Source organism: Molossus molossus, unplaced genomic scaffold, assembly GCF_014108415.1.
Source record: "Molossus molossus isolate mMolMol1 unplaced genomic scaffold, mMolMol1.p scaffold_m16_p_12, whole genome shotgun sequence".
Taxonomy (NCBI): domain Eukaryota; kingdom Metazoa; phylum Chordata; class Mammalia; order Chiroptera; family Molossidae; genus Molossus; species Molossus molossus.
The window spans coordinates 9881062-9905150 of record NW_023425347.1 but is presented as its reverse complement, the minus strand read 5'-3'; the positions used below and the strand labels follow the sequence as shown (position 1 = coordinate 9905150).

At 38.5% G+C, this 24089-nt stretch overlaps 1 protein-coding gene across 8 annotated transcripts in view; it reads right to left on the bottom strand.

Moving 5' to 3' along the window:
• CDYL (chromodomain Y like) overlaps nucleotides 1-24089 on the bottom strand; it is a 243172-nt gene that overhangs the window by 80274 nt on the left and 138809 nt on the right. Inside the window, exon 1 of one of the 8 annotated variants that reach the window (XM_036257543.1) lies at nucleotides 6169-6196. The exons of the other annotated variants lie outside the window; for them this stretch is intronic. The gene's annotated coding sequence lies outside the window, so the exon portion shown is untranslated. Of the gene's footprint in view, nucleotides 1-6168; nucleotides 6197-24089 lie in introns of those variants that run through there. 8 annotated transcript variants of the gene reach the window in all.

Below are 24089 nucleotides of genomic sequence, written 5' to 3'. Positions count from 1 at the left end.
GGGCATGCAGGAGGCAGCCAATCGATGTTCTCTCTCATCGATATTTCTCTCCCTCCCTCCCTCCCTCCCTCCCTCTCTCAAATCAATGGAGGAAAAAAAAAATTAAAATAAATAAATAAAAATAAAAAAGAAGGAAAAACTTTTCCAGACAAAAGCTGAGAGAATTTGTAGCCAGTAGATCTGTACTGTAAGAAATGTTAAACGAAGTTCTTCAGGCAAAATGATACAGAAGCTTGGATATATACAAAGGAATAAAGAACACCAGAATTGATAAATTTACAGATAAAAATGAATGTGCACAGAATGCATATAAAGTTTAAGTAATTAAAAGTTGAAAGTAGTAACTGACTGGCCTACACACACACAAACTGCTCCCCTACTTTCATATCAACCTAACAAAAATGAATAAAATTTACTTTGTATGCCCTATGCAAATACATTAGAATATCTTCAAGAAATGAACAACTTTTTATAAAAAAAAATGAATTCGTAAGACTGCTCTCTGACACAGCAGAAACAAAAAGAAAAAAATTACCAAGTACAGATAAAAGTAGTTATGAAAGAATTACCTCTGAAAACCACTTTGAGACTGGGCAAGGTAAGGAACAGCTGACTATAAAAGTCAGTGTCAGTATTGAGAAAAGAAGAAAATTTATCAAATTCATTTGTACTCCGATGTCAGAACTTGACATAGATGACTTAAAACAAATTCACATACCATTTTTACTGTTTACTCATGGCATCACAATCCTACTCTATTACCACCAAATATTGTAAAGCTACCTTTCTCAATTTTAATTCTAATACATGTCCAATCACAATCTCAGTGGTCAATATTTGGTTGGAAAACAAGCTAAGACATTTTTTGAAAGAATAATGGGTGAAATATACCTGACTAGTTTATATTATATAGCGAGATTAAGGGCATGGGTCTAGCCTAAAAACATAGCTCCTATGATGACAATATATGCATTACAAATTAGCACAAGTCATGGACCATTTATTCAATAAGTGGTAATGGAAACTTGATAGTTGATTTTCTTACCAAAAAAAAAAAAGTAGCCCTGGCCGGTTTGGCTCAGCGGTTAGAGCATCGGCCTGCGGTCCCGAGAGACCCGGGTTCGGTTCCTGCTAAGGGCACGTACCTCGGTTGCAGTTTGTCCTTGGCCCTGGTTGGTCATGCGGGTGGCAGCCACTCGATGTGTCCCTTCACGTCGATGTTTCTCTCTCTCTCTCTCTCTCTCTTCCTCTCTCTCCCTCCCTCTCTATCTGAACAAAAAATGTCCTCGGGTGAGGATAAAAAAAAAAAAAAAGTATAGCTAAATCTTTACTTAATACCACATACCAAAATAAAACAGACACAAACACAAAAAGGATATGCACAGAAAACTTCATATGATGAAATAAAAACACCAAAACAGGAAAAATTGATTTCACAAGTAAAAATAAACCAATGTTTTCTACCTTTAGACTAGGAAAAAATTTTAAATACGGCAATTATAAAGTGGTATATATTTCTAGAGGTTAATTTTGTAAGATGTGTTCATCAACCTCTGCTCTTAATTCCATTTTCAGAATTCTAACAAAAAGAACCATATGAGGACATGTTTTCATATACAAAATGTATTCAAGTAACTTTTAAAATGGAAAAATTATAAAGAGCCCTAAATTTAATAAGGAAATGGTTAAACAACTTATGGTGTACATCTACCACACATCATGTCATTATAATAATGTTTATGAAGACTTTTAAAATACAGGTCAATAAGTGTATCTTGGCAGCTACCATTCACATTACACATCAGGTATGCCAAGCTCTTAACATAAACAATTTAGTGTAAATCCACACAGCACATCTGAAAGGTTCAGATCTTATTCCCAAACTTGTGTTCTTTTACTTTGTTCCCCTTCAAATTATACATGAATGAAAGATATACAAATTATAATGAAAGATAACAAAAAGCATATGTAGTGTAAGCAAGAGTGTTCACATGTAAGTTTATTAGAACATAAATACATACAAATGTTGTTTTAAGGGGTTTTTCTTGGTAATAGAGATATGGATGGATTCTTATATTCTTGGTAAATTTCTACAATGTACTACTGACATAATTAGTGTAAAAATCACCTGAAAATAGACTCTAGAGTTCAAAACCCAGACAAAACTTTCTGGGATGTTATTTTTATTTTTTGGTATGTGCCCCTAGCGGGAACTGAACCTAGGACTCTCTGGTCCGCAGGCCGACACTCCAGCCACTGAGCCAAACCGGCCAGGGCATGGGATGTTATTTTTAAATAGGTAAAGATTTACTGGTAGGTAAAGATTTACTGGTATTTCCCCGAGTACATTTCAGTTTAGAGTTGTTTAATCAAAAGTTGGTAAATTTAATAAGTAAGCAAGTAGCATGGGTCTCAACCTCAAAAAAAATTCAAAAACTGGGTTTTAACCATCTTGGATAATTATGGCCATTACTTTTTTCATCTTAAAATTAGACAGCATGCACTGTAGTTTCCACAGAATTATCAATCCTCCTTTATTCAGATTACGTAATCTGCAAACTAAATTCATTAAAACTTTCCAAATAAATGTGGAAGTAAAGGCAGGCTTTAGACATCAGCATCCCATTTTTCCACATGTTAAATAAACCCTTTATAATTATAAAAGTCTCTTTGCTCCAACTCCTTCAATTACAGTTTCCTATCCATACGGATCTCTGGGTTTAAGGTTATACATACTCCTTCTTAGCTATTTTCAAGAGATAATAGTACATTGTCAGTGCTGCTACAATGTTTTGCTTCAACAGGATTGATATATTAGGAAAAACTTGAGCACACTGCAAATTTCATCTGTGTTATGCCTTGTCTGGAGAAAGCTGGTGACAACTCCCCTCAGGTGAATCTAGCTAGGCAGGAAAACGCAAAACCCACACCTCCAACGGCTACCCCGTTTTCATCAAGTGCACAGCTTTCCATGTGACTTCAGATCCCACTTCCAGCACACTTCACAATAACCCAAGATCTGAGCCATTCCAACACCCACTTCCTACAGCGAACTGCAGGACTTCTTCAAGATAAAGTACCACTTACTGTAGTTACATTTGTTTTTCGTAGCCATTTAACATATCACATTGTGCTACCATGTTTATTAGGGTCCTATCCTATTTTTAAGTGTGCCAATGACAACGATTTTTAATGCTGGGCCCCTACTCCATTTCCCTCAATAGCCCTATGGCTTTTAGTGCACGATTTTGCATAGTGTGATCATTTCTAGGAATGCATATGCTGCATTATAGTAGAACTGACTATAAGTTTTCCTTCCATTGTTCAGTATCAAAGTAATTCTTTTTTGCCTGATTCAAGAAAGAATTTATTCACAGCTACGTTTTAGACCTGGCCCTAAATATAAAACCTTCTAAATACAAAAACCAGCCAGCAACTGGTCAATGGGAAATAAGGATGGAAATGTTACAGTAAAGCCCCACATTCAGGAAGAGCTTTGTTTCATCAGTCAAATCCTTCCAAGAGGAACTTCCTAATGTTGGGCAAGGGCTCCACCCAAACCCCACTGAAAAATGCCTGGACACTGCTGCCACCACCACAGTTAGGAACAGAGTGGGCTTCCAAAGCAAAGGCCCCCCCAAGGCTTGTTGAAAGTGAATGAAGAGTCCCCAACAACAGGAAAGAGCCAAGCATTGTGCTCCAAGGTGCTTGAGTTCTCCTTCCTTATTCCAGCAGCTATAAAAGTTGTTCATGCTCAATCTAGACTAGAAGGTCTTTTCCTTCTAGTCATTTCAGTATAGCTACCCTATACCTAGTATGATCATCAACTCCGTCTAGGGGTGAGAGAGTGCTGTGTTATTTCCTCCTATTCTATACAATAGTGCTTTTCAAGCTCTGGGATACAAAATCAATTTGGGGGATACCACCACAATCAATATTTATTTAAAAGAGAATAGGAGAAACCAGAGACCATTGCATACTAGTACCCTGGTCCACCAGATAAAATGCATCTCTTACTGTGGGTTGTACTTGAGGTTTCAAAACACAGCTTTAGACTGCTGTGCACTTGTGCATGCAGTGCCCATCTTGTCAGAAAGCTTGAGCTTTGCTTCTGGGCATGACCCACAGATGGGGATTCCCTGATGGCTCCAACCTGGACTCAATATTCCCCTACTGAACCCTCTAGGTGTTCGTCACACTGAGCTTAAAGAGCTGACTCCACTGAGGAGAAGAGCAGCCCTGTGCCTGAACCCCTGCACAGTATCTGACACTTGGTCACCACTTCCTCTCACTCAGCAACAGTGAGGGGAAGATGCATTAGATGCATTATCGCTGCAAAGCAGACTTACATCCAATTAACCTCTGCCTGAGCCCTGTCTCTGCACAGTTCTCACAATTGGCCTGATTTTCACAGTAGCTTTTCTATATCTTAACTACTCAATCAGCCTCACTGCTTCTTGAGCTTCCAGTTTTGCTACTGCACATTGACCATGGTCAACTCTTTGGCCACAATAGCTTTCCTCAAACCTTTTATTCATGTACTTTCCCTATAAAACTAGAACCCAAAAAACTCAAATAAAAACTTACCAGATTATAGTTAAGATTTTTCCCTACATTGGGTCTCTCACATCTGACATCATCTCCTAAGAATCTATCAGGCACTCTGCTTCAGGTTGCAGGCACCACCATTTGCATCTCAGCTACCAAACGTGAGGTAGAGCCATGCCGAGTTCGGGCAAGGGGCTCCCAGCACAGCATTAACACTTGGGGAAAAATACTGCAAACTACTCACTTTTTTTTTTTTTTTTAAATCCTCACCAGAGGCTATTTTTCTATTTATCCTCAGATAAAGTATGAGGGAGTGGGAGAGAGAGAAACATCAATGTGAGAGGGACACACTGACTGGTTGCCTCTTGCATGACCCCGACCAGGGCTGGGGATGATCTGCAACTGACATACATGCCCTTGATTGGAATTGAACCCGCAACTCATTGGTCCAGGGGACTACGCTCCAATCGCTGAGCCAAACTAGCCAGGGCACAAACTACTCATTCTTTAAACAGAACAAGAACACCTAAGAATGGAGGCTGCATAAAAGCTATTTTAGTCCATGAAATTTACAAATAATTCCTCAAAACAACCAAATAACTCATGGATGCTAGAAATATACTGAAGGCAGATAAATGAAAAAACTGTGAAATGAATTAGTTAAAAACCTGAGAGCACAGAGAATTAGAAAGCATTCTGAAAATCAACAGGAAAAAAAAAAAACCCACATAAACTGTGGTTTCTTTAATTAAAATTATTCCGTTCAATAACTAACTTTTCAGAGAAAATCAATCTAAAAATATCAAGTACCAAAGAGCAGTAAGATAAAAAAAACACACACAAAAAACAAAAAACAAAAAAACCCCCATGTTTTATTTTGAGATAAAAAAGAAAGATAGTGCTCAGCCAGTGTGGCTCAGTGGCTGAGCATCGACCCATGCACCAAGAGGTCACTGGCTGGATTCCTGAGTCAGGGCACATGCCCAGGTTGTGAGCCTGATCCCCAGTGGGGGCGTGCAGGAGGCAGCCAATTGATGTTTCTATCTCTCTCATCGATGTTTCTATCTCTCTCTAATATCAATAAAGAAAATAAAGAAAGGTAGCAATTAAGAAACTATGTAACTTTAAATAAACTTTAGATAATGATCATTTCCTAAAATGTATACAAGACCAGCTGTAACCAAGAACTTATGAATCAAGAGATGCACAATAATGTAATGTTTGATATGTGAAGTACAATGTTGTGTGGCTAAGTACCATCTATAGCAGGGGTTCTCAAACTATTTGCACAACAGAATCATTGGGCAGCTTTGTAAAAAATGCTTCTTGGGCCACATGCCCAGCTACCTGGGAATTCTGGGAATGTAGTATAAGCACCTTTCCTGTGATTCTGATGCACACCGAAGGCTGAAGACTAGTGTTCTGGGGTAAATAGGTCTGGTATCTTTCACTGATGCAGCACACTTGTTTGAAATAAGATATTCAAGGTAACTCAAAGGAAAAAAAACGTAAGCCAGAAAACTGAGACTAGATTAGCAGAAACATTTCTTCCACATCAGAGGGTCATTAAAGTCCAAACAATTAAAACAGATAGGGAAATGAAAAAAACATGATACTTACACAAAGAACACTGGAAACAATGCAGGGAGATGCTAAATCAGATAAACATTATTAGAAATATAGAGAAACATGAAATACTCAAAGATATTAAACATAACTGCTTTTCTTAAATAACAAATTTAGCAAGTAAATCAAAGGAGACAGTGAAAACTCAGAATCTGGGACCCAACAATGAATGCTGGTCACCATCCACAAGATTATACTGCTTTCCTCTTTATAAAAGGGCACTCACGGAAACACATTCACAATCTCAGTTAAACAGCCTCAAAATGTGGAAAACAGTCTAATGGTTGGTTCCTGTATTACTTGTATTTATAATTTTTCACAGTAAAAACTTCCACATTCTGATTAATTTCCCTCAGAACAAACTATCCCATTCATTGACATTTTCCCATTTTTTCTTATTCTTCACTAAATGCAAGAGGGGAAACCCCAATGACCATCATACTAGTTTCTCAATGGAGGTAATCAGAAGTCAGAGACACAAAGGCAAAAAAAAAAAAAAAGAGGTGGCAATTGAAGTCCATGGGCTCATCTCATTTGTGGGGTGTAATCCTGCACCTCAAGAAATCTCCATTTTACAGAATGAAAATCCAAGGTTCAAAGAACTGCCTTGCCTGAGGTTACTAAGTGGTGAGGGGGCACATGCTCAGATCACACCCATGTCTACCAGATGCACAAGTGCTCTCCATCATACACAGTTGCCTTCTACAGCAGTAAAGATACATGTGAAAAGCTAAAGGGAAAAAGGTACATGATGTGAAAATGTGATTAGTGATAAGAGGTGTCTTTTAAAAGGTTAGGAACATTTCCAGGAAATATTACTTAAGACTTCAGAGTTGGTTTTAATGGGCTCAAGTACTTTTGCATATAGTAGGTGCTCAATACATATTTTTTGAAGATAACTGGTAAAAAATAAAATATGCCATATTAAGGTACTATGTCATTAGCAAAAAAAATGGAGATGGCTAGATATATATCCAGGGGACTCTAATGAAGATTTCTTATTTTTTTAAAAACAGGATGGAAAAGAACAGCTTTAAGTCAGCCTTTTAAAGGTTATACTAATTTAAAAATGAAATGTTAAAAAAAATACAGACTTAATGCTAGGACAATGAAGAAAGAGAATCAGCAGCTCACCTACCCATCTATAACAACTGAAATATCAGCCTAGGAAAAGAGGAATATGAAAAATCGTCCAGGGGGTAAATGTGTACTAAGCCAGTTTAAAACAGAAAAAATAAATATAAAAAATCAAGGGCTGTTATAGCGCCCAAACACATATTAAATTTTATGGGTCTGGCCCTAGCTGGTTTGGCTCAGTGGTTGGAGCATTGGCCCGCGGACCAAAGAGTCTCGGGTTCGATTTCCGTCAAGGGCACGTACCTTAGTTGCGGGTTCCATCCCTGGCCCTGGTCGGGGTTGTGCGGGAGGCAACCAGTTGATGTGTCTCTCTCACATCTATGTTTCTCTCTCCCCCTCCCTCCATCCCACTCTTATCTAAAAATTAATGGGAAAATATCCTCAAGTGAGGATTACAAAAAAAAATTTAATATAAATTTTATGGGCTCCAAAGAGTCTTCATGTTACTTTTGTCATCAATCCAGAAGGAAGGGCTGAGTCTATTAACCTGGATAGAGAGATGAGTAGTCACTGCTAGTCCTGCAGAGAAAGTTTGGGAAGAAATACCCTATGTGCATGTGTAAATACTTCCTCAGCATGCTGAAAACACATCCATCTCTTAAGTTCTCTATTCGTATCTATCCACCTTAAAGCTGTAACTTGTATTATCTACTAACTTTGTGTACAACAAGATAGATGGCCACCATTTTTCAGAGGATGTTCAGGGATGTATCATTATAATGTGATTATTATTTTTTAAAATCCTCACTTAAGGAGATTTTTCCATTCATCTTCAGGTGGGGGGTGGGGAGAGAACCATCAATGCGACAGAGACACATCCATGGTTGCCTCCTGCACAACCCCAACCAGGGCTGGGGACTGAACCGCAACTGAGGTACGTGCCCTTGACAGGAATCAAAACCTTGACTCTTTGGTCCACTGGCTGATGCTCTAACTGCTGAGCCAAACCGGTCAAGGCTACAATGCGATTATTAAAAAAACAACAATCCACATGTATAATTTAAAAAGTGACATACAATTCAATTAAAAAACTGGTTGTGACATTTCACTTCTACCACTCTTGCTTTTATACCTAGTACTGCTTAGAGTTACTGGGGGTGTATCAGCTTTGTCTTGGAAGGCTCTTTTCCGGTAGAATGCTCAACTGCTGACAGGTGTACCACACCCATGAGACCTGAAAGCAGTACCTTGTTTCCAGAGGACATGTGTGAACCCTGTCCTTCAGAAAATTACCATCCAGTGGCATCAAGTCCAGTGGCCCCCGAGTTCATTATGTTCAATTAGTTTGTCTACAAGCCACACTGACTCTCATTAAGGCTAGTGCAGACACAAACATTAGAGCCCCATGTGAGCTCCTATCCAGTAGGTCAGAGGGTCACTTGGCAAGTCCCTCTCCACACTCTGTCACATAAAGAGAGTAATTCTTATTGAAACAAGCCTCTGAACTATATGCTACCACTTCATAGTTCCAACAACTAAGCTAGGCACAAGAAGGGGTATTCCAGAGTCTCAGAAATATCTAAATTGTCATGTTTATTTTGCATAAGTCCTAAAAAATATTTGCAGACAAAACTTGGAACATAATGTTTTTATTTATTTATTTATTTATTTTTTAATCCTCACCCGAGAATATTTTTCCATTTTTTGTACAGATAGAGTGGGAGGGAGAGAGAGGAAGGGAGAGAGAGAGACAGAAACATCGACGTGAAGGGACACATCGAGTGGCTGCCACCCGCACGACCAACCAGGGCCGGGGACAAACTGCAACCAAAGTACATGCCCTTAGCGGGAACCGAACCCGGGTCTCTCCGGACCACAGGCCGACGCTCTAACCGCTGAGCCAAACCGGCCAGGGCCATAATGTTTTTAAATACCTCATATAAGCGCAATCATATTTGCCCTTTTGTGACTAGATTTTTTACTTAGCATGTCTTCAAGGTTCATCCATGTTGTAGCATGTGTTCGAATGTTATCCTTTTCTAAGGTTGAATAATATTCCATTATACACACACACATACACCACAATTTGTTTATCCAGTCATCCATCCACGGACATTTGAGTGTTACAAGTCAAATCATGAATAATGGCTATTGTGAATAATGCTGCTATGAACATGAGTGTACAAATATCTGAGTCCATACTTTCAATTCTTTGTACCTAGACATGTAATTGCTAATTTTCCAGATTATATAAAAATAACCATAGCCACCCTGGCCGGTTTGGCTCAGCGGTTAGAGTGTTGGCTGCAGACCAGCGATACCCGGGTTCGGTTTCTGCTAACAGCACGTACCTCAGTTGCGGTTTGTTCCCGGCCCCGGTTGGGGTTGTTTGGGTGGCAACCACTCGATGTGTCTCTCTGGCATCAGTGTTTCTGTCTCTCTCTTCCTCTCTCCCTCCTGCTCTGAAGATAAACGCAAAAAAAAAAAAAAAAAGTCCTCAGGTGAGGATAAAAACAAACAAAAAAAAATGCCGTTATCTGTTGATATAGAAGTAAAACATGTGATATTCTCTTTAATTTTTTGAAGAGAATTAAATATTATATAAAATATTTAATACTTTCCTAAATTAGCTAGGATGTGTTTAATTACTAATTATAATCAAATTCTCAGAGAAGATCCAAATCATGGACTGGACTGTGATTACTCTCATTTTCTTATTTTATTTTTTTATCCTCACTTGAGGACATTTTTGCATTTATTTTCAGATAGAGAGGGAGGAAGAGAGGGAGGGAGAGAGAAAGAAACACTGATGCGAGAGAGACACATCAACTGGTTGCCACCCAATACAGGTCACACGACACCAACCGAGGCCAGGTACAAACTGCAACCAAGGTACGTGCCCTGAGCGGGAACTGAACCTGGGACTCTCTGATCCGCAGGCCCATGTTCTAACCGCTGTACCAACCTGGCCAGGGCTACTCTCATTTTCTTGTAAAATTTTTTTGGTTTCCCTGGGATGGGGAAGCAGAGGAGACAAGGATGTAAAATCCTTCACACATTGGAACGCGGTTAAAATAATCAAAGATAAACTGCACAAAGATTGTAGTCAATTGAGGCTCTTAGTCCAGAGACAAAACCACAGTATGATACATTATTCGTTTCTCTTTTTATGGCCGGAAACAGCTTTCTCCTTGCCAGTCTTGCAGCTTTAACGTACGAATATAGGTCACAGACTTCTCTGAAGGTAGGATCCAGGATCTTAATTAGGCTTATGATTCTGGTTCTGAGCACTAGCCTTGCTTGTAAAGACAGTGTGGCAATAGGAGAATAAAAAGAACTTTAAGATATTTGTTCTTTGGAATACACTCTAATTAGCAGTCACTGTAAACTATGCAAACATCTATAATTAGTTCAGGGTACAACTAGAGAGGACCAAATATCCTTGCCCATGTTTTAAAATTCTGTGGTATAAAGGTCAACAGCATTATTATATGTAGAGGAACCCCTCTGTCAGTTTAAAACTTCATTTTGAGTTGTGCTGAGGTCCTCAGAGAGCAATAATCCCTAATGGAATTAGAATTCATAAATCTAGGAAAGCAACACAGTCCTAAATTCACCAAAGGAAATGTAAGCATCCATTTTTATTCAGTTGTTCAACACAGGGCAATAATGCAGTTACAAAGTTCTCAGAAGTCAACATTTTAGAATAAAGAACACTGAAGAAACGGAAATCCTTAAAAGTGAAGTGTATTGTATGAAGAGGCTAATGGAAAACTTTATTCAAGCATGAACTTTCATTACAGATGCAAATATAAAACTATTAAGTTTAGTTTTACTTATGGCAAAGTAAAATAAATTAATGAAAAATTACTAGCAATATAAATTCTATCATTCTATCTAAGCACTTCCAGATAAGCCCCTAAAGTAAATCCAGTAGGACAGGAGATACTTTAAATTTAGTATATTTTATTTCCTCGTTAATAGTTTTAAAATTAAGTCAAATACTGGAGAGAAAAAAATAACAAAATCTGTGTATTACAATGTCATCTTAAAGTACCAAACGAAAGAGAACAGAAAATAATCAGACCCACCTTCCTGTACTAACAATAAGGATTATCAAGAAAAACAAACAAAAAATAAGGATAGCAATAACCATCTACAGGGTATAATTCTCCAACTGCGGAATCTTTTTATAACATCCACAAAAATTTCATTTCCTGCAAAAATGATTCTATCTTATTTGACATAGGATTGAATTCTCTCAATACTTCTTTTCATAATGTTTATCCTGACTTAGAACCAACCAGTTCTTGTAACTACTGCTTTAGTAAGATAATTAATCAATGATAATCTATTTCATTTTAATAGTGAGTGCATGACCATTACTTTCAAATCCTAGATATTAAAAAAAGATACTATCTTGGCTAGATACATGAGGAATATAACCAAATCTCTACTTCAAATAGAATTAGTTCAAAATCTATACTTATTGATCCTAGAGTAGAGACACCTTACAGAGGGCAAGACTTCAAACAGCTCTTTTGGAAGTACATTATTACCAAGACTAAGGACAGGTTCAAGTTGTCTGCTGATCTTCACAGTAAGCGCTATACTTCAACCTTCTCTCTGCAATATCAACAGGAACAGGCTAAGAATGAACCTGTCATCTACACTTTAAATCTTTTCTAAGTGCTAGCACTTCAATCAGTGTCTTGAGTATTCAAACATCAGAGGGTATTATTAACTTCTTCATATAAGCTACCATTTTAAAGCAGTCCCTTTTTCCCACTTTGAATTACAAATAGTTTAAACTAGAATAACACATTAATTTTAAGTATATTCTCAATTGTTATTATAATGACTCCCTAGATATGTAGTTCCATACCTGTATGTTATAGACCCCGAAGGGGGAAGAGACCATTAAAGCTACAAAGGCAAAGCTTGCTGAAGGCACAATTAATCCTCAAAAATATGGAACTGGTGGTGAGACCACCATGGGAAAACAGTCCTGTAGTTAGATGCTAAAAACATAAGACACTTAGTTCTGGGGTTTCTAGAGGCCAGAGCAAGGCTGGAAAGCTCATTTACAAAGATCCCAAGATAAATTTAAACATGGGGATGGTCAGGGTCTCCTGGTCGGGAAGCCATAGCTGGCAACTCACTGCTTAGGCTTAGAGCTGGCACCATTTTGGACAATTTACAAAATCCTCCTCAGGAGGAGGCTGTGGGGAGCAGCTGTGCCTCAGCACCCAGCCTCAGCACCACCCCGACCCGCTGCGACTCTGACCTAGACTCACTGTGGCTTCAGACTCACAGTAGCCACTGCCACCTGGGCCAGGCCGCAGGGTCCCACTGCCAGAAGTTGGGGGCAGGAACTGTGCTGTTAGCCAGGGAGAGGACTGTAGCCTCCCTAGCCCCGGATGCTGCTAGAACAGAGGGCCAGGTGAAGGCTGCATCTGTGGGTCAGCTGGGAGTGCCTGGGGTGGCCTGTAGGACTGCAGTAGCAGGAGCCTGAAGCTGAAACATCCAGGAGGGAGCAGCATGAGTACCCCATCATCCCACCTGGGAGGTACATCCTCAGTTTTGTGCTTGTGGGAGGGGCCAGCAGAGAGGACTGAAGGACACACTCAGCATTGAGAAACTCCTGGCAGAAAACAGGACAGGGACTGGACAGTAGGAACTGGGAAGGAGGACCTTCCTTGCCCAGCTGTAGCACAGGGGAGGTGCCCTCTCCAACTGCAGAGCTGCTGCTTCTGACCTGCCCTTCAGTGACCCGAGGCAAGGGAAAATGGAACTGGGCTGGAAATCTGTGTCCCTGCAGTTGTGTCTAGTGGTGCTGGAGACTCGGATATTTGGTTGGAGCCTGGGCAGAGGCTTTGCCTAGCAGGGGGCAGCAGAACTAAGAGAGTGGAGTGCCAAGCATGGCTGATTTTCTTCAAATTCTTTTCTGTTGTTGTTGATTTTTTATGCCCCCGACCCCCTTGAGGTGGCGAATAGAGGGTGCCAGCAAGCCAGGCAGAACTTGAGGTATTGGAAGGAGAAGTGCCCACAAGCTATGGGCACGAACCCCAACATGCATCTGTTCAAACCACCCTGGCCAAGAACAGGATACCTCTGCAGACCCCAGTTCTGTGGGGGAAGAGAGCAGCTCACAATAGACATTCAAGTTGTGACACCCAAGAAAGACCCAGCCTCTGGGCAATGGAGGCCATGCCCAACAGAATAATTGGGGCTCCACCCTATTGGGCTTCAGTCAGGTTGCCCATAGTCAGGCAGCGATGTGACTCACATTGACCTGTACCAGAGAACCTCCTGGGAGGCCCAGGATCAACACACCAAGGGGCTAGATTCAACAACATCAGAGCAAAATCCAGCGAGCTCTACAAATAGCGATCCAAAGCTTTCTTTTTCTTCGTTCATATCTCTTATTCTTCTCTTTCCTTTTAAAATTTCCATTACTTTATTACATTGTTTTCTTTTCCCATTTTTCCATCCTTACTCTATACTTTAATGTATTCATCATTCTTACTTTTTAAAATTATTATTACTTCACTTATTTTTGGTTTCCTTTTCTATTTTATTCTTATTCTGGTTCTTCTCTTTCTTTTTCTTCTTTGAATCCATATTCTCTTTTTTCTTCTCTACCCTCCCTCCATTCAAATTCTTTGATGTAGTATCTTTTATTATTTTTTATTTGCTTTTGTTTCTTTTCTTCTTTCCTTTTTCTTTTTTAGTCTTTCTTGTTGTTGTTTTATTCTGTTTTGTTTTTCACATTGGTTTCAGTTCAGTCTTGGTGTGTCTTGTTTTGTTTGGCCAGCAACTGCATAACAGCAGGAATTGTGCTGAAGTAAACTCTTATTCCAGTCAGCAGTCAGAAGGGAGATCCCACCCATGAATGGACATCAACCATCAAGTCCCAATTACAACAGGAGAACCCAAATAACCCAACACAAGGGACAATCCTACAGACGCCAGCTTAGGAGATCAAAAAGACTATACCACTGGGCCCCACATGATAGTTTCTACACAAAGCCATCCCATGAAGACTGGGAGGCATGGCAGGTCTACTTAATACATAGAATCAAACAAAAAATAGAAAGCTAAAATGGAGAGGCAAAGAAACAACCCCAAAATGAAAGCAAAGGAGGAACCTACCTAAATGAAATGGAGGCAAGCAACACAATCAGAGTAATGGTAATAAAAATGCTCAAGGAACTTGGTGAGAATTATAAGGAACTTAGTGGAACTATAACACCATGAAAAAGGAAATAGAAACCATGTACAAGAACTAATCAGAAATAAAGAACACTGTATCTCACATCAAGAATATACTAGAAGGAATTAAAAGTAGACTGGATGAAACAGGGAACTGAATCAGTGATTTGGAAGACAAGGTAGAAATAAACACAGAACTAGTACAGCAAATAGAAAAAAAGAATTAAAAGCAGGAGGATAGTTAAACGTAACTTTGGGCCAATATGAAACCTAACAACATCCACATCATAGTGGTACCAGGAGGGGAAGAATGTGAGCAAGAAACAGAGAACCCATATGAAGAAATAATGACAGAAAACTTCCTGAACTAGGTGACAGAAAAAAGTCACACAAGTTCAGGAGGCACAGAGAGGCCAAAAAGATGAATTCCAAGAGATCCACACCTAGGCATATCATAACTGAAATGGCAAATATTAAAGATAAAAGAATCTTAAAGGCAGACAGAGAAAGAAAGAAAGTTACATACAAGGGAGTTCCCATCATTGTCAGCAGATTTCTCAACAGAAAAACTTCAAGCCAGAAGGGAGTGGCATGAAGTATTCAAAGTAATGAAAAGCAAGGGCCTGAATCCAGAACTATTCTATCCAGCAAGGCTATCATTTAAAATTGAAGGTGTAAGAAAGAGCTTCTGAGTAAAAAAAAAAAAAAAAGACTAAAGGAGTATATTACCATCAAACAATTATTTCAAGTAATATTAAAAGGAATGCTATAAGAAAAAGAAAACGAGAGAGGAACATAAGGAACATAAGTATAAAAAAATAAAAAAGGCTATAAATATGCACCTACCTATAATAACCTTAAATATAAGTGTATTAAATGCTACAGTGAAAAGACATAGGATATATGCACAGATAAGAAAACAAGACCCGAGACTTCAAGTCAAGATGGTGGCGTAGGGAAAGGTGGTACTTGCCTCCTCCTGCAACCACATCAAAATTACAACTAAACTACAGAACAATCATCATTCAGAACCGCCTGAAATCGAGCTGAACGACAGTCCTACAACTACAATATTAAAGAAGCCACATCGAGACTAGTAGGGGGGGGTGGAGGTGTGGAGAGGCTGGTGCCACACTCATGTGTGGCAGATAAAAAAGTAGGAGGGCTACCTTGGCTATGAAGGTCCTCCCTGAGAAGTGAGGGGCCCCGTGGCACACCAGGCCCCCCAGCTGAGTACCAGGAAGAGAAGTCCTCATAACTTCTGGTTGTAAAAACCAGTGGGAACTGAGGCTGAGGGAGTCTGAAGCTGCTGGAGTCCCAAGTGATTCCTCTGAAAGGGCCCTCACAGGACTTACTCAGGCCCGCTCCCTCCTGGATCCAGCATGGGTGAGGTAGCTTAAAAGGCACCAGAAATACATGGGGAAAAACTGAGTTTTTTGGCATCAGGGCCAGAGCTCAAGGAGCAGCTTTCCACCAGACACATGAGCTGGCAGAGGCCTTTGTTCCTTTGGCAAGTCCTTCCCTGACAAGGCCAGCAGAGGGGTGCCGTATCAGGGATTCCAGCAATCTGGCTAATACTGTTTGTCCCGCCCTGGTGATGCCCTGAGGCCCCACCCAACTTTCAGGCCCACCCAACCTGTTTCCAGTGGCTTTACCATAGCATTGGCCTGCTTCAGCTTTTTCTAAATTCTCTCAAGCAAACAGTATCTGGCCTCAGCAAGCCCCATACCTCTTGCTAAGTAGCCCCAGGTTTGACTCTAGAAGCAGCCAGCCTTGGTTCACAACTTGGTTTTGCCAGGGCATCGCCAAGCCCAGAATTAAGAAGTAGCTATCTGCAGATTGCTTTGTAGCTTATGCCTGGTGGCCCTGGACAGAACACAGGCAGTGGTTGACATTGCCTCAGAGCCAGCACACCCAGTGAACAGCTTCAGACCACCCTTCTAGTCATTCTTTGGTTGGTCTTTCAATCAGTTTTCAGATCATGTGAACAAGGTCAAAATTTAACTCACGATAAACTTTTAGGAACTGTTCAAAGTATTTGTGACATTCCCTCAGTCTTTACTTTTGGTTCTTTTTGGTCAACATTTCTTTATGTCATGATTAATTAATAAACATGTATTAACAGAAACATAGATTTTATATAAAGTATATCTTAGGAGTTAAAAAAATTGGTATGCAGTAACAGAAGGGTAGAACTATGTAATTTGTATCATGAAGATAGTCACTATGAACATGTTTATTTTTTCAACAGGTATTAAAATTAATTTCCACATATTGGAAGTTTGAAGCAATCCAGTTAATTATTCTAATACTAAAAGAAACACCCACAACTATCTAACTTCTAAAACATAAAACCCTTATCACATTAGTCCATACAAACTATGTATACTCTCAAGGGAGCAAAGTCATGAAATTTTTTCTGGAGGGCAATTTGACAATTTGTATCAAAAACATTAAAGGAAACCAAAAACTTTTGATGACTACAATCTAGAAATTTATCTTAGAGAAATAATCAAAACTATCCATTTGAATTTGACCAAAAGGAAGTCCCTTGCAGAATGTTTCATAGTTAATACTATGCTGTAATTAAGACTGTAATTATGCTTAATGACACAGAAAGGTATAGATGATTTATAAGAAGTCAAGCTGGCACATATATCAGTGAGACATGTCTTCTTACATACAAAGTTACATGTAGAGCACAGTGAGTAAAAAGCTGGCAAAGTCACTTGCCCACTCTCAACTACTGATTTATTTCCTAGTCTCTCAGCCACAAGGTCAATGTACTTTCTTCACCCTTCTCTCACACAGTATGGATACTGTGGAACAGTTGCAGGCTTTTACTGCTGTAGTAAAATACTTCTATACTCAAGCATGAGTCAACTTCTAGAGAAGTTTTGTAGGTCATGAGGCTGGTGGTGCAAAGGCGAAACCAGACCCAGCTCTGGCTCACCATGGTGATGCCATCTGTGGGCCTGGCTCTAAGAAACCATGTGAGAAACTGCTCTAGTTACACATCAATTCTGCAAAACTTGTGCTTTATTGCAAATGAGAGTTAAATAGGGAAAACAGATTAATCGTTTAGAATTAAGGATAGACCTATCCACAGCTAAAACACTGGTTAAAAAGTTAGACGACCTACAAATAACAAATTTTCTTGAACTCCTCAAAGAGCTGAAGTTGCAAGGCAACCAAATGACCTGAAATTCAAGGAAAGACTGGGGCATGCAGGCTGTCTCATCTGTGGCAGAGTACAAGTGGAAGGTAGGACCTCTAGAAATGAGTAAGAAGGGATCAGCTAAAAACTCTAAAAAACTGCTAATGACGCCTTGCCGGTTTGGCTCAGCGGTTAGAGCATCGGCCTGCAGTCCAGAGAGACCTGGGTTCGGTTCCCACTGGGGGCGTGTACCTCGGTTGCAGTTTGTCCCTGGCCCTGGTTGGTCGTGCAGGTGGCAGCCACTCGATGTGTCCCTTTCACATCGATGTTTCTCTCTCTCTCTCTCTCTCTCTTCCTCTCTCTCGCTCCTACTCTGTCTGAATAAAAAATGGAAAAATGTCCTCGGGTGAGGATAAAAACAAACAAACAAAAAAAACCTGGTAATGACTGACGTAATTACCCGTAAAAACCTGGTAATAACATGACGTATAAAAGTTCACTCAACTTACTCTGAATTCAGGCATGGAGGAGGGGGTCTGCCACTTCTACAGGAAATGTATGAAGACATACTCGCCTATGTTGACCTTTCTTTTAGGTCTCTAGGGAAAGGACAGCAAACTCCACTGAACCACTGGGTAGGAGAAAGAATACTGATAAAGCTCCATCTACACGGTTGAGGCACACAGGGCCGAAGATAGAGACGGGACAACAAATAACTGGCTTGATCCTACTCTTCTTTCCAATTCCTACCCTAGCCTAAGAATTGAGTGAAAAAAAAAATCAACAGCATTCTACTTTTAGAGGAGTGGCAAGACCATGGAGAGAGAAGTCCTCTATAACAAAGGCATAGAGAGACAGCTGAAAGCTGATGGTAATGTACATATGTTGAAGAAATACCTTCCAGCAACCACAGTAAAGCAAAACCCAAATCCAGCTCAACTCCAGATTAAAATGAATCAATCCCCCACAATAGCTGCCTAAGAAGAACCATACCCATTTATAGGCATAAATACAATTTATCTCTCTCTTGCTTTATACAAGATATCCAGCATTCATACAAAAGTTATGAAATACACGAAAATCAAGAGAAAAAAAATACAACTCATTATCAAAAAGCAAAACTATAATAAAAAAAATACCAGACTCAGATAATGGCACTACCATAATAAAACATTAAAATAACTATGATAAACACAAAATAATCTACTAGAAAAGGTGGAAAACTTGCATAAACAGATGGGACATTTCAGCAAAGACACAGAAACTTGCAGAAAGAGCCAAATGTGAAAGCCAGAAATAACAACAAACCCTGGGGAAGAGAGGAATATGATTTCCAGAACTGCCAGAAAAAAATTAAAAGATACTTTGAAACAAATGGAAATGAGAACACAACAAACTCAAATTCATGGGACATGGTGAAAGCAGTCCTAAGAGGGAAATTCACAGCATTACAGGCCTATCTCAAGAAATAAGAAAAATCTCAAACATAACGATCTAACTTTACACTTAAAGGAACTGGAAAAAGAACAATAAACAAAGCCCAAAATGAGAAGGAAGACAATGATAAAGATCAGAGTAGAAATAAACAAAATAGAGTTTGAAGAGAAAAAAAATACAAACACACACACACAAAAATCAATGAAACCAAGAGCTGGTGTTTTTGAAAAGATAAATAAGATTGACAAACCTTTAACCAGACTCCTCAAGAAAAAAAAGAGAGGACCCAAATAAATAAAACTAGAAATAACAACTGACACCAAAGAAATACAAAGGACTGTTAAAATATTACAAACAACTATAAGTCTATAAGCTGGACAAATGAATAAATTGTTAGAACCATATAATCTTTCAAAACTACATGAGAAAGAATCAGAGAATCTGAATAGACAGATTAAAACTAGTGAAAATAAAGCAGTTAATAAAAAAAAAAAAACAAACCCAACTCCCAACAAACAAAGGTCCTGGACTGGATGGCTTCACAACAGGTGGATTTTACCAACTATTCAAAGAAGAACTAACATCTATCCTTCTCAAACTATTCCAAAAAATTCAAGAGGAGGAAAGAATCCTAAACTCATTTTATGAAGCCAGAATTATCCTAATTCCAAAGAAAGAAAATTATAGGCCTATGACCCTGTTGAGAGTAAAATCCCAAAATATTAGCAAACTGGATCCAGTAGTACACCATGAGCAAGTGGAATTTATTCTGGGGATGTTAAAGTTGATAAAATATCTGCAAATCGATAAATGTGATACATCACATGAACAAAATGAGGGATGAATGGATATAAAACATATGATCATATCCATAAATGCAGAAAAAGCATTTGATAAAATCAAGCACCAATATAATAAAAACTCTAAGCAAAGTGAAAATAGAGGGAACATACTTCAACCCAATAAAGGCCATCTATGACAAACTGACAGCCAACATTGTACTTAATGGGCAAAAATTACAAGGGTTTCCTTTAAGATTGAGAACAGGACAGGGACGTTAGTTTTCACTACTCTTATTCAACATAGTATTGGCAGTCCTAGCCATAGCAGTCAAACAAGAAGAAATAAAAGACATCTAAATTGGGAAGAAAGAAGTAAAACTATCATTATTTGCAGATGGCATGATATCGTATATAGAGAACCCTAAATATTCCATCAAAAAACTACCAGAACTAATAAATGATTTCTATAAACTAGGATACAAAATAAATATCCAGAAATCAGTTGCGTTTCTATACACTAATAATAAACTATCAGAAAGGAAAACTAAGAAAACAATCCCATTTACAACTGTTTAAAAAAAAATACATAGGAGTAAGTTTAACCAAGGATGTAAAAGATCTGTACTCAGAAAATTACAAGACACTGGAGAAAGAACGTGAAGATACAAATAAGTGGAACAAATATCATGTTCATAAATAGGAAAAATTAGCATCATTAAAATGTCCATACTATCCACAGTAATTCCTATCAAGATACCAATGGCATATTCCACAGAACTTAAACAAATATTTTAAAAATGTGTACGTAATCAAAAAAGACCCCAAATAGTCCAGCTGGTGTGGCTAAGTGCTTGAACGCCAACCCATGCACAAAGAGGCCGCCAGTTCAATTCCCAGTCAGGACATGTGCCCAGGTTGTGGGACCAATCCCCAGTGGGAGTATGCAGGAGGCAGCCAGTCAATGTTCTCTCTCATCATAGATGTTCCTTTCTCTCTAAAATCAATAAAAGGGGGGAGACTCCAAATAGCAACAGTGATTTTGAGAATGAAAAAGATGGAGGAATCATGCTACCTGATATAAAGCTATACTACAAAGCCATAGTAATCAAAGTGGTATGGTATGGAAATAAAAAGACTTATAGATCAGTGGATCAGAGCAGAGAGCCCAGAAATAAACCTATGCCTTTATAGTCAATTAATATTTGACAAAGGAGGCAAAGACATATAGTGGGGTAAAAATAGTCTATTCAATAAATTGTGATGGAAATATTAGACAGATACATGCAAATAAATGAAACAGACCACCTTCTTATACCATATACAAGAATAAACTTAAAATAGATTAAAGATTTAAATGTTAAGGCTTGAAATCATAAAAACTCTAGTAGAAGACATAGGCAGTAAAATCTTGGACATTTCTCGTGGCAATATTTTTTCTGATATATCTCCTTGGACAAGGGAAATAAAAGAAAAAATAAACAAATGGGACTACATATGTACCCTTATGCTTACTGCAACATTATTTACAATAGCCAAGATAAGATTTGGAAACAGCCAATGTGTCCATCAGTAGATGAATGGATAAAAAATCTAGTAGATTTACACAATAGAATACTACTACTTGGCCATAAACAAAGAAGAAAATCTTATCTTTTGTGAAAGCAAGGATGGCCCTGGAGAACATTATGCTAAGTGAAATAAGCCAGTCAGAGAAAGACAAGTACCATATAAATTCACTTATATGTAGAATCTCATGAACAAGATGAACCAACAAGCAAAACAGTTACAGATTCATAGATAAGAGAGCAGGCTGACAGCTCTTGGAGAGGGGGAGCTAAATTGGGGAGGTGGAAGGATTGAGAAAAAAAGAGGAAAGAACTCATGGACACAGACAAGAATGTGATGACTGTGGGGGGCTGGCAAGGGGGGTGAGGGGAGGTGGAATAGGGCATAGGGTGGATACATGGTGATGGACAGACTTGGCATGGGGTGGTGGACACATAATACAATGTACAGATGACATGTTATAGAATTATGCATCTAAAACCTATATAATTTTGTTAACCAGTATCACCCCAATAAATTCAACTAAAAGGAAAAATACATACATACATAAAAGATCTCAAAGTATTAGCTTAAGCATCCACCTTAAGAAACTAGAAATTGCCCTGGCTGGTTTGGCTCAGCGGTTAGAGCGTGGGCCTGTGGTCCAAAGAGACCCTGGTTCGGCTCTCGCTAAGGGCAGGTACCTCGGTTGCAGTTTGTCCCCAGCCCCAGCTGGGTCATGTAGGTGGCAGCCAGTCGATGTGTCTCTCTCACATTGATGTCTCTCTCTCAGGTGAGGAAGATGTCCTCAGGTGAGGAATTAAAAAAAAAAAAGAAACTAGAAATTATAAAAAGTAAATTAAACTCAAAGCATGCAGGGGAAAAGAAACAAAATGAGAACAAAAATAAATGAAACATAGCATAGAAAAACAATAGCACAAACAATAAAACCCAAAAGTTGATTCTTTGAAAGAATCAATCAAATTGACAAATCTTTTTAGACTGATCAAGAAAAAAAAAAAAAGAGAGAGAGAGAGAACACTCAAATTACTACAATCAGGAATAAGAGGGGGCAGTATCAATGACCTTCTAGAAATAAACAAAATTGTAAGGGAATATTATGAATAACTATGTCAACAAATTTAAAAAACTAGATGAAATGGAGAAATTCCTGGAAATTATAGAAACTGACCCAAGAAGAAATAGGACATCTGAATAGATTTATTGATAACAAGAGAGTAAATAATTAATTTTAAAAATTACAACAAAGAAAAGCTGAGGACCAGATGGCTTTACTGGTGAATTCTACCAAACATGTAAAGAAATTAAAAGTCTTCCAAAATAACAGAAGAGCAGAAAACAGCTCCACACTCTTTCTATGAAGCCAGTATTACCCTGATGTTGTGGGGTCGGGGGATTGGAAGATGGATGTTTTTTTTAACCTTGTGTTAAGCACTCTCAATCTTGTATTAATGAATTCTCAGAATCCTAGCTGGGGGGAGGAGTGGGGGGGACCCGCTGGCCCTCCCAGGTGTGGTTGGCTGCCTCATTTGCACGTGAATAAGGGCACTGTTATCTTTTGGCTTCAAGGTCTCTTCCTGTAAAAAAAGCAAGAGACAAAGCTAGGGTGTATGTTTGCAGTAATGTCATCTCAAGGAAATAATTTACTTAAATCCACTTATGACCTGGGGGTACCAATCTGCAAATAAATGGGACTGTATCCAGAGAACTGGAGCATTTGCTACCTTGCAAAGCTCCCCCTCACTCCAAGCAGCACGTGCCTGTAGTTTCATTGCATTGCACCGATCCCAGCAGGCCGAGAGAGACCGCACCCTGATACCAAAATCAGATTAAGGGTATCACAAGAAAACCACAGGCCAATATCTCTTGTGAATACAGATCCAAGATCAACAAAATATTAGTAAATTGAATCCAGTAGCATATACAATTAACTTATATACCACAATCAAGTGGATTTATCTCAGGAAGGTAAGGTTGGTTCAACATGTAAAAACAACTTAATGTAATAAATCACATAAAAAGAATAGAGGAGAAAAAACACATTACCATCTCAGTAAATGCAGATAAAAACATGATAAAATCTAATACCCTTTCATGATAAATACACTAAAACAAATAAAAACAGGTATAGAATTCCTCTACCTGATAAAGAATATCTATGAAAAACCCACAGCTAACATAATACTTAGTGCAAGATTGAAATAATTCTTCCTAAGATCAGGAACAAGACAAAGATGTCCACTCTATATTCTTCTAATCAACATTATACTGGCGGTTCTAGCTAAGATAATGTGTTTAAGAAAATAAAAGATTAGAAGAAGAAAATTATTTATAGATGATATAACTGTAAATATAAAAAATCCTAAGGAATTCACATATATAAACACAACTGTTAGAATAAATGAGGTCAGCAGGATACAAGATCAATATACATAAATCAATTGCTTCTATATAGCAGCAATAAGAAACTGAAATTAAGAAAACAACCTAGATTTACAATTGCATTGAAAAGATGAAACATGTAGAATAAATTTAACCAAAGAAGTGTTAAGACTTATATACCGAAAATAACAAAACCTCACTGAAGAAATTACATACTTAAATAAATGGCATGATTTTGTATTGGAAAAAATAATGGTAAAGTAATCATTCTCCCAAAATTGATCAATGTAGTGCCTATA